Raw genomic sequence first — 12166 nt, 5'->3', positions numbered from 1 at the left:
GCCATGAAAAAGATTTATTTTTCCTCAAATCACTGTGACATATTATTTCAAGAAAATGATTATATAACATCTCTTTCTCTAAGGAGGGCTAATAATCTAATATTCTTGTCACTAGGAATCAAAATAAACATGACAATATTAGAGTTTACAAGTTTGTTTTCAATTAACATATACAACTGCATAAATGTAAAAAAACTAAAAATGAAATGTTATTTATTTGTGATTGATCTTTTTCATTTATTTGAAATAAATGAGTTCAGGATGAGAACTAATTTATTTTATTCCTTCTTTTTTTTTCTTTTACACAAAGTTTCAACTCAGTTTTATTATTTAGGGCTTTTATATTCTTCTTTATATACCATGGTAAAAATAGTAATAAATTTAATTCCTTTAATTTGCCCCCGATTATTCTTTTTTCCTTTTCAATAAATTATGTCTATATAAATATCGAGTTGTTTGTTCTGATAAATCAGAGTTGGATATATTTCCTGTAGGACATATGCTTAGCATATAAACACTGGCATTTTGAAGGCTTCCAGTGGGTCTTCTACGACATCTCTAACACCACTTTAAAAACAGTAAAATGTGTTGTCAGTGAAGTTTTATCTGGAGACTGAGTAGCCCAGGGAATCCCCAAAATATTTCAGGGGTTCAAATGTTTATATAGGTAAGAGATCCATAAACGGTTAAGATAGCCCATAGATTTTAACAGATTTATAACCACATTAAGCTAGGTCACTTGGTTGATTAAAAATCAAATGTTTTTCTGTCTTCTACGTTACTGTAGGTAACAGTCTTGCTAAATTCTCTGCCACTATATAATAATCTCTTTTCCTTTAGTTTCTAATAAGATTTTCCTCACTTTCCTTTATGTCCTCACTGATAGCCTCTTCAAAGTCCAAATTTTATGAATAATGTGTTCAAGGCTCTTCAAGTGTTTGCTAATATTATCCTCAAAGTCCACTGCCATGTTTCAAAGCAATGACCGCATTTTAAGTATTTATTATGGTAACACCCCAATTCTTTTACCAAAATCTGTATTAGTTCTTTATTGCTGTGTAATGAATTATTCCAAAACTTACTGGCTTTAAACAACAAATATTTATTTTCTTATACTTTCTGTGAGTAAGGAACTTAGGAGCACCTGTGTTGGATGTTAATGTTCTAGAGTCTCTTATGATGTTGCTATCAAAGTGTTGCCCTAGCTGCAGTCATCTGAAAGTTGACTGGTGCTGGGTGATCCATGCCCAAGGTGGCTATCCACATGGCTATTGGGAAATGTGCTCAGATCATTCCTATATGGGCCTCTCCATAGGTTGCCTGAATTTTCTTATGGGATAGCGCTGATTACCCCTAGACTGACTGATGAAAGAGAGACCAACAGGGAGTCCAAGATGGAAGCCATAGTCTTTCATATTCTAATCTGGAAAATGACATACCATCACTTCTGCCATGCCATATTGGTCATACAGACCAACTTTGGTAATTGGGGGAGGAGATTCCACAAGAGTGAATACCTGAAACAGGACTTTTTGTAGGCCATCTTGGAGGCTACCACATACTCCTTTGCAGTTAATGTGTCCCTCTGCCCCTGACCCTAAGGAACCACTGATTTGCTTTTTTCCCCTATAAACTTGTTTGCATTTTTAGACATTTCCTATATATGAGTATGTATTCTTTTGTGTTTGGCTTCTGTCACTTGGCATAATTTTGAGATTTATCTATGTTGATGAGTATATCAGTCATTTTTTCTTTTGCACAAATATTCAATACTTTACCTACTTACTTATTTATTGACATTTGGATTTTTGCTAGGTTTTGTATAATATGAATAAAGCTTCTACACATTTTTGTGTAGACATGTGATTTTATCTATCTATCTTTCTATCTATTTTTTTTTCCACAAATAACCAGGAGTAGAATGACTGGGTCCTATGGCAGGTGCATAGTTAACATTTTTAAAAATTGCCAAATTTTCCAGAATTTTGTACCATTTTACAGAAATATATGAGAGTGACAATTATTATACATTCTTGGCAACATGTGGCATTTGTATGCTTCTTAATTTTAGCTATTCTAGTGTCTATATAATGGTATCATGTTATGGTTTAAATTTGCATTTCCCTGGTGACTAATCATGCTGAACATCTTTTCATTTGCTTAATTGCTATTCATATATCTTCTTTTTTGAACAGGGTTAGCTACTGAAATCCTTGGCCCATTGTAAGAGTTCTATAAATTATGGATGAAAGTCCTTTGTAAGATACAGTATTATGAATATTTTCTGCCATTCTGTGGCTTTCTTTCATTTTCTTAATGATGTCTTTTCAAGAGAAATACTTCACATTTTAATAAAGGCCAGTTTTTCAGTATTTTATTTTATGGTTCCTATCAAATAAATCTTTTCTTATTCCAAGGCTGTGAAGATTTTCTCTGAAGTTTTCCTGTCAAAGTTTTGTAGTTTTAACCTTTATGTTTAGGTATATTCTCTTTTTTGAGTAAACTCTGTGCATGTTGTGAAGTTAGGGTTGATTTTTTTTATCCAGATACCCAGTTGTTCCATCACAATCTTTAAAATATTATCTTGAAAAAAGCTTGCCTTGAAATCTGGTTGAAAATCTTTTGACTATATATTTTTATATCTATTTCTGTATTCTACATTGTTCAGAGGAGCGCCGTCCTTTGTTATGCTAATACCACATAGCTTCAATTATTGTAGCTTTATATAATGGTTTTAAATTAATTCATATAAGTATCAAACTTCGTTCTCTTTTATAAAATTGTTTTGTCTTTCTGGGTCTTTTTTTATTTCAATATAAATTTTATAATAAGCTTATCAGTTTCTTCCAGAAAGCTTGTTGGAATTTGGGGGGTAATTGCTGTCCATCTATAGATCTGTTTGGAGAGAATTAATATTTAAATAATACTGAGTTTTCTGCTCAGTAAACATGGTAGCTCAATTTATTTCGGTCTTTAATTTCTCTCAGGAATGTTTTCTAGATTTTAGTGTAAATGTCTTACAAATGTTTTTCTAAATTTTAGGGATTTTTTACACTATTACACATGGAGTGGAGTTTTTATATTTTCCTCACCAGTTGTTTGCTGTTAGTATATAAAATACAAGTGTATTTGCTTTGTTTTGTTTTATTTCACCTTAAGGTAAAATACAATGTTACTGTATTAGGGTTGTCCAGAGAAACAGATCCAGTAGGATATATATATATATATTTTTTTTTTATTTATTATATATACATATATATATATATATATATATGATTTATTATAAGATTTGGCTCACACAAAATGGAGGCTGAGAATCCCACAATCTGTCATCTGTAAGTTGGAGACCAGGAAAGCTCATGGTGTAGTTCTAGTCCAAGTATAAAGGTCTGAGAGAAACAAAAACACTGATGGTGTGAGTCCTAGTCTGAAAATAGAAGACTGATGTCCCAGCTCAAGAGGCAGAGAGAATGAATTCTCCCTTCTTACATCTTTTTCTTTTATTCAGACCCTCAATAGATCAGAAGATGCCCATCAGCATTGGGGAGGGCAATTTGCTTTATTCAGTCTTCAGATTCAAATGTAAATCTCATCTGGAAACATCCTCACAGATACACCCAGAAACAATGTTTAGCCAAATATCTGGGTACTCCATGATACAGTGAAGATGATATATAAACTTCACCTTCACAGCTATAGTCACTTCTTAGTTCTAATAGTTATTTTTATAATCCTGAGTGTTATGTGGCCAGCCCTCATGCTAATTTAAGAAAATTGGAAACACAACCTTTGCTGATTTTTCTTCCAAGTCTGCTTTGTTTGTTCATTCTCCAAAGCCTCAGATGGTTGTTGTTGTTGTTGTTGTTGTTGTTTTAAATACTTTATTTATTTATTTGACAGAGAGAGACACAGTGAGAGAGGGAACACAAGCAGGGGGAGTGGGAGAGGGAGAAGCAGGCTTCCCGCCGAGCAGAGAGCCCGATGCGGGGCTCTATCCCAGCACCCTAGGATCATGACCTAAGCCGAAAGCAGACGCCCAACGACTGAGCCACCCAGGCAAAAAAAAATTTTTTAATTTTTATCTAACTTTTAAAAACTTTATTCTGAGTTATAGTTATTATCTGCAGCAGGGTTTTCATTGGGTCATATTCTGCCATACTGGAACCATAAGTGCTACCATTGCTTTTATTTTAGCCTTCAAACTAATAATGTTTAATAGATAAGATACTAAAATGAACATTATGATCTTGGAAGACATTCTCTGCTTCTTAGTGTTACGAATTTAAAGAGCTCATATCAAATATATCTTGAATATCCTATCTAATATAAATTCCGTGATCTCCCAAGATGCTTCCAACATGAGTTGTTGAATGCCTATGAAGGTAGACTTAGATTTTTAAGGTACAGTTGTGTGTCATGATATGCATGGAATGTGTATGTGTATGTGTATGTTTGGTTGGGACACTTGGAGAAGTAGAAGGAAAGGAATAGAGTCAGATTCCTAGAGAGAAGAATTTATGAGAATAGGGACAAAGAAGACTCCAAGGCAATGGATAATTAAGTCCCAGGTTTAGATGAGTGTAGGAGGATAGTAATAATGTAGAAAAGATAGACATAATAATTATAGCTAATGTTTATTATTTTTTGTGTGTGTCAGACATTGTACTAAGTCCTATATACTTTTTTTTTGATAGCTCTCACAACAATGTTATGAGGGAGAAGTTACCATTAACTCAATTTTTAAGATCTCAGTATAGAGAAGTTAGTTAAATTACCCAAGATCTTAAACTAGTAGAAAGTATAAATTGGAACCCAGTTTTGAGCTTCAACTATTTTTAATATGGTATATACCAGATATTTGAGTCAGGATCTCATTGTAGTGCTTACTCAACAAATAAAATGTATTTCTCAATGTATTCTTATCACTAGGATTTATCTAAAATGACATCTATCTTTCACTATTAGCCCACGTTAATAAGTCAGATACTATATTATAGACATGTCTAAAAGGAAATTTTTGTAATCTAGTCATGTACACTTATGATTTCTTGTCAGGATTATTTTCTATGTAATTCTCTGAAAAATCTTGTCAATAAAAATAGCTTATGGTGTTATCTCAAGTGCAAAATCTATGTGCCAAGTGTTGGCCTTGTTAAATAGCTAGTGAAAACATGTTTTTGTCAGCTTCTAGAGGTAACTTGAGAGGTAGTGCCTCTGGTTGGACAATTATTTTTTTTGAAAGATTTTATTTATTTATTTGACAGAGAGAGACAGCGAGAGAGGGAACACAAGCAGGGGGAATGGGAGAGGGAGAAGCAGGCTTCCTGCTGAGCAGAGCCCGGTGGTGGGGCTCGATCCCAGGACCCTGGGATCATGACCTGAGCTGAAGGCAGACGCTTAACAACTGAGCCACCCAGGCACCCCTTGACAATTATTTTTAATACAATAAATTAATGTGTATAAGGAAAAGAGCAGCATGCACAAGCAAGCCAACTTGTAAAAATATTGAATAAGACATAACCAAGTACCAGTGCTTGTGGGAAAAAGAGGGTAAACAAGTTCCATAAATTAATTAATGTAGTCTACTTTGAAAATTCAGATTATTTAGAGAAAGAAAATGTAACATAAGGAAACACTGAATACGCATTTCTCTGCTTTGTAAAATAGAATTTAATTTGTCAGCTTTATCTGAAGGTGACCTCTGAGCCCATTTGTGTGTGAAATTTCTCTTCTGCTCCTTTCTCACTGGCTCCTTATTCACTTTGTTAGTTTTTCCTTCTCATATAAAGGGTATGTATCCAATTGTCACAAAATTTTTTGGAGGGTGCAATTTAAAAATGTTTCCTTTTTAAGAAGAGAGAATGGCATTGGACAGCTGTATCTTTTTTACTGTTGGCATTTGTTTGGGCAATGTTTGCAATTATTTTCATTACACACAGACTACTGTTTTTCTTCTTCCTTTTGGTAGAATGACTGCATGGCTTACTTTAAGAAAGAAAATAATCTGTCTCAGCGTATAATGCTTAAGGTTATCTCACAAGTTTAAGGCCTCTTCCAGAAGAATGAAAACAAACTCAGTATTACAGGAATTTAGTGGATATTTCAGTTGGGTAGAGAGTTATAATTTGTCTTTAAAGCTCTGATGAAATTAAGGGTCTATATAAGTTTCTGAACGAAGGAACAACATGCTTAACTCAGTGTAATTTTTAAACTCTTTTCTCTGATAAAACAGAGAGAAATTGAACAAGACATAGGCTTCTGGACATAAAGAAGATCCACGTTGTGAACTCTTATCTGCCTATTAGTAGTGGCATTATGCGTGATGAATTGGAAGAGAAGAGGTGAAAATACTTAAAGGGATTTTTGTTCCCACAGAGGAATGAAAACACATAGTTGTATGTATATGTGCCAAGTAACAGGAAGAATACTTTCTAAAGGATAACCTGGGTCTTTGTATCTTCATAAATGACTGACTTCAAATGTAGAGCAGGAAAGTATTCTGTATGAAACATGCCAGAAAATTAAAAAAAAAAAAAACTAAGGATATGACACTTGGAGAGCAACAAAGTCAAATGGCTGGTCTTTGAAAGCAGTCATTGCTAACTTTGTGACCTCTTTGTGCCTCAGCATCTCCATCTATAAAATGGGCCTAATAATGGTAATTATTCCAAAGGATAACCATAAGAATTAAGGCAGATAATTCACACAAAACACTTAGAACACTGCCTAGCACTTATTAAGAGTTACTAAATACTGCTGTTGTTTTTATAATTTCCACATTTCTGTCTTCAAACTCAGGATTCTTATATGAAATTCTGAAATTGGCTCCATACTTGTTTTTCTCAGTTCCTAGTCAATGGACATGAGACTCCTCTCAGAGGTGCTGTCTACCATTAGAGCAGTGAGTAATATTTGGAAAATTAGGTGGGGTAGAGGAGCTATCTTAGGTGTTTTTCAGGGAGGTATGAAAAGCAAGAGATTTTCAGCGCCAGCAAAAGACTGAGTACCTAAAATCTACATGGCAAGAAAGAAGGAAGGAGCAAAGGGAAGGGAAAAGAAAAAGGGCTTTCTAGGAATGCTTTCTAGTAATTTAATTCCTAGAGCATGCTCAAAGGGGAAAGAGTCTAGATTTAGAGTGTTATATTTAGGCTTCTACATAAATTGTCAAATCAGCCCTTCTGCATGTACTGTGGGGAAGAAAATACCTATGGTACTATTGGAATAAAACATCCAGTATTAAGCATTTGGTAGATTACAATGGCTAGTGATTCCCTTCCCTTTGAAAATACTTTTCTTCTAAACTTATATTACTAATATTAGCACCATATATGCAATAGAATAGGCATCTCTTACTGTTTGCATTTGTTTTAAAGATCTCATTGGAATCAGTCCGGGACAGACTGAACATACTCTTTATATACAGTTAGGTACTATTTTTTTTTTTTTTTACCTCATAATTTAGAGAACAGGAGAGAGAAAGGGATAGTAGTGTCAAAGCAGAAATTGCACTGGCAAAGTCAAACAGGTAAGGAAGACTTTATTCAAGGCTATTATAATAGGGGAGAAAACCCAGGATGCAGTCTGAACTCAACTCTACTGGAGAGAGTTTAAGAGCTGGGGGTGGCAGGGAGGGTGGCAGATAGGGCCACCTAGGTTTGTTAATTGACCTCACCCTAAAAGAAAAGTAAACTTTCTTATGCTTTCATAGCAGGAAGCATTTTTACAACTTGGAGTGATGCCCCCACTGAAGTTAGGCTCCTACCCTCTCACAGGGACTGAAAGATAGGGATACTGTCTTCCTTGGGAACCACATTTCAAAGGGATGGATGGCTCCTAGGTCCTTGAGAAAGACATCCCCAGGTTATGAAACAGGCAAGAGGCCTTTCGAGAAGATTCACATCTCAAAGAGGCAGAAAAAGAATTTATAATTCTAAGGAAGGAGGGGAGAGACCTCTGCCATCTGTATTCTGTAAGAACTTAGTGAAAGTCAGGAGCCTAGAGGCAAGAAGAGGCCTATCTAAGGTGTAGTCAAGCTGAAGGAAACACTAAGGCCATCTTGGTCAGTAGAGAGAGATGTTTGGTATTAGTAAGTGTTAAAAGCGGGCCTTTGTTAGGCCAGAATGTTAGTCCTTTGGCATTTAAATAATTAATCACTATCTCCGTATCTAAGACGCCTTAAAATATCCAGACAAACATACTTTAAAATTATTAAAGCTTTTTTTAAACATGGAATTCAAAGTAACATAAAAAGTAAACATTTAGAATTCTAGAGCATTAACTTGGTGGAATGACAGTATTAACAGTGACTTCAAAATTTAAAATATCGTATGATTGTCATATGGAGAAAAATGCTCCAGCAGTAGAGAAAATGGATATGGGTAATATTTATAGCAACTTGAGGATTTAATTAAATACAAGGAATACCCTTATCAATAAATACAGGTAAAGATCAAAGATATGCTTATAATAACTACTTTCCAAATATACCATGTTGGACCCTACCTTTATCTAATTGTTAGTGAGTCCCATTTGATATTTTGACTAGATTCCATAACTTTGCAGTTCCTTTCTGTTAATTAGAACAATCTCACTTTGTTATAGAAACTAAGTCTTATTAATTTAAAAACTTGTATTCCCAACTCTTTTCCTCTCTGCCTATACTTCTTTTTAAAAGGATTTTATTTATTTATTTGAGAGAGAGAGCATGAGCGGGGTGAAGGGCAGAGAGAGAAGCAGACTCTCTGCGGAGCAGGAAGCCTGATGCAGAACTCAATCCCAGGACCCTGGGATCACAACCTGAGCTGAAGGCAGACGCTTAACTGGCTGAGCCCCCAGGCGCCCACCTCTCTGCCTATCCTGACTAGGTCTCTCTTGGCTATAGGGCTTAAAGCATAAAAGGAAGGCAGGATTTACTCTTTTTACATCTGTCTCCATTCAAAATGTGTTTTCAGTATAGGGGGTGGGAGTAGAAAGAGTGGAATGTATAAAATATTCAACTGGGCAGACTTGTAGCTCTCTTCATGTTGGATATAATCACATTCTGATTATCTTTGCGGCTATCACCTTACAATGGGACAGGTGACACTTTCAACAGGCTTCACTAAGTCTCTTGGAGGGTCATTTTCCTGCATCTTCTCCAAGTATGTACTGTCCATCCCTCCAGAACTTCCTGCTGGCCCTCTTTGGTGACATTCACATCTCTCTCTACTGCGTGTCTTTTTGTTCCAGCGCTATGGATGCCGCACCAGAGATGGAGCCTCAAATTTATCTCACCTCCTTGGCCAACAATCTAGATTGCATTGACTTCCAGTTTTTATTTTCTGCAACTTTTGGGAACCAGAGCCTGAAATAGAGGAAATCCTAGTTTTCTCCTTACACAGCAGTCCCCCAGAAAAATATCGTGGATGATCCAATTCCATTTCTTCCATCTCTTCCACAGGAACAGATCAACAAGTTGAGTCTGCCAAAACATATCCTAATAGGGAACAAAATGCTACTACTCTCCACTTCTTTTAGTCATCCATTGTCTTTATGAGTGATTGTCTTAGAGCCAATTTCTCTTGGCTTTTGGATGCGAAGTAACAGCTTATAACCACCGAACTTCCCAAAAGGCCAATACTATTTTTAATTCTCAGTTCTCTTCTTGTATTGACTTGGGTTGGACTATGTAGAATAGGCTAAATTTCTAAATGGTGATTTTTAATAATGCTGCTGAAATGGGGCTTATTCCAGTTGATGGTGATTTTTTATACTTACAGTGAGGAGAAGGTAATGCCTTTTGCCTTCAATTTGGGGATCAGGCTAAATTCTTGAACAAGAGAAAAATCACACAGGATATGTAGATGTGAAATATTTCCTCAGAAGACTGTTGAATGTTTTATGAGATACTGTGTATTAGGCCTTGTGTTTGGAATACTCTGGACACTCAGTGAAAGTAACCATGATCATACTTCTCCCTTCCATTCCGAAATCCTTTCTTACTCTAGACTTTGCCACACTGTACTATCAAGATTATCCTACTTGTCTCAATTTCGGCATTTACAATACCTCTAGCTGTCACCATTTGGTGGGTAAGCATGGACATTTCAGCCTTCAGTCAAGCCATAGGAATGAAAATATACACCATATTTTTTGCCTGCCATTTCTGTCAAGCTTCAGGCTCACGTGGCAAACTGTCTCTAGAGACTCTCTATGCAGTTACTTCAGTCCAGTCCAGTCTTTAAAACCAAGTTTTCATCTAACTAAAAGTGCCTTTTTCCACCAAGATTTTTATAATTTCTGACTTCGACTGTATTTTTCCCTCCTAAATACTCAAGGAAAAAAATGCTCCAATTGCCTGTGAAACTTGCTTTTCTGTTTTGCAAAAAAAAATTGCCAAATAATAATTCCATTAATTTGTATTTTGGAACAAATCGACCTTTTCTTTAGTTTTGCACAAAAAATACTGAAGGCAAACTTTTATAAGCTCCTGTCTTTATAATTTTCATAAGCCCTTAATTGGTTTGCCTTTGGGTATTCTTTTTCAGTCTTCAAATCATAATGCTCAACACTTCTCTAAGCCAATCTGTAGTAATCACTACTTTCAATAAAGGTAAACTTCTGTCAAAAAGGAAACTTCAATAGCTCTTCCTTCTCTCAAGACAAAGTTTAAACACCTGATACAATATTCAAATATTCAAATCCCTGTAAATCCGCCCTAACTTTTTTTCCTGGAATTCTGCTTCAGCTGAACTGTTCACTATTTCTGGAATATGACTTGCTCATGTATACATAGAATATATTCTTTTTTCATCTTAGCTTAACCAAAGCCCATCCTTTCAATAACTGACTTAAGTTTTACATTTCCAATGAAACTTTCTAAGCAACACTGCCCTCCAAAACACCGAGAGCACTTTTACCTGATGCATTTTTTTAATAACACAATTTTTTTGACAGCTTAATGGTTTAGGCCCTTGTTATTTGTTTGGCATCCATTATTTCATTTAATCCTTCCAAAAAACCTAAAGGCTGGGTATTAAATCCATATCCTTCAGGTATAATACTAGGCATAGAAATCTTTCAAAATCCCAACAGAGTTCTTTATATGGCAAGTCCAGGATTCAGACAGTGGTGTATCTGATTGTTAAGCCATTTTATGTTCATTACCTCATACTGAGATATTTGAGACATCAAAAGTAAAGGGGACAAAGAAAAGGACTTTTAATTACATGACTTAAAACAATGCTTCCATGGAATATGGGGACTGAAGACAGACTGAAAAAAAAATGCTAAGATATAAATAAGTACCAAAAAGTGAAGTGAAGACTCGACTTAGTATTTTGATTCATTGTATATCATTTTATTTCCTTTATAGAAAAAAAATACTCAAGGGGATCATGTAACTTCCTAACAGTTTTAAAAGAAAAAGAAAAAGAAAAAGAAAGATGGGGAAGAAAAATAAAAAGAAGGTCTTTCCAGGTAGAATAATTATGCTAAGAAATTCCTTCTGTGGATAGCCATTCTCATGAAGGACATTATATTTTTAAGACGTATTTTAGTTGAGGTAATATCAAATAGCAGCATGTCACAGATAATAAAGTATGGTAGCACAGAAATTTTAAAACTGTAGATATGGCTCCTTCTAATGACCTTTGCTTTACATTGTTGTGTTTGCTATACAATCATTAATAAGTATGGTTAAATGGAGAACTTAAATTTATGCAAATATAACTAAGTTATTTCTCTAAAACTAAAAAGTACCAGAGCCATTAGAGCTCACAATTAATGTATGCATTTTTCTTATTAATAATTATGCCCATTTAAAACAACCATTACTCCAATAATGTGAATTTAATGAGAAAATATTTGAGAATATTATTATTTTTCTTTCTGTTAAAATAACAAGCCCTTTTGCTGACTCCTAATGTAGGTATCATTAATAGGAAAAAATCAATTAAAGTCAAACACAAAGTTGATGACGATTCAAAAATAACTTTAACTCACATATAGCATGGTGCCATTAGGGTATTAGAAAATGATGTATAGGTTTCTACAGTAAAGTAAACATGTCATAAATAATTAAATGGCAATTGATAGCACATTCCACACGTCTTACACCTATTTTCATACAATTTTCCATATAGTTGGCATAACATTGTGAGACTGATATTGACAGTATTTTTAACTT

This window comes from Eumetopias jubatus, unplaced genomic scaffold, assembly GCF_037043125.1.
Source record: "Eumetopias jubatus isolate StellerSeaLion01/CBP00866 unplaced genomic scaffold, mEumJub1_p1.0 scaffold_7, whole genome shotgun sequence".
NCBI classification, from domain to species: Eukaryota; Metazoa; Chordata; class Mammalia; order Carnivora; family Otariidae; genus Eumetopias; species Eumetopias jubatus.
Note: the sequence above shows the minus strand (reverse complement) of the source record.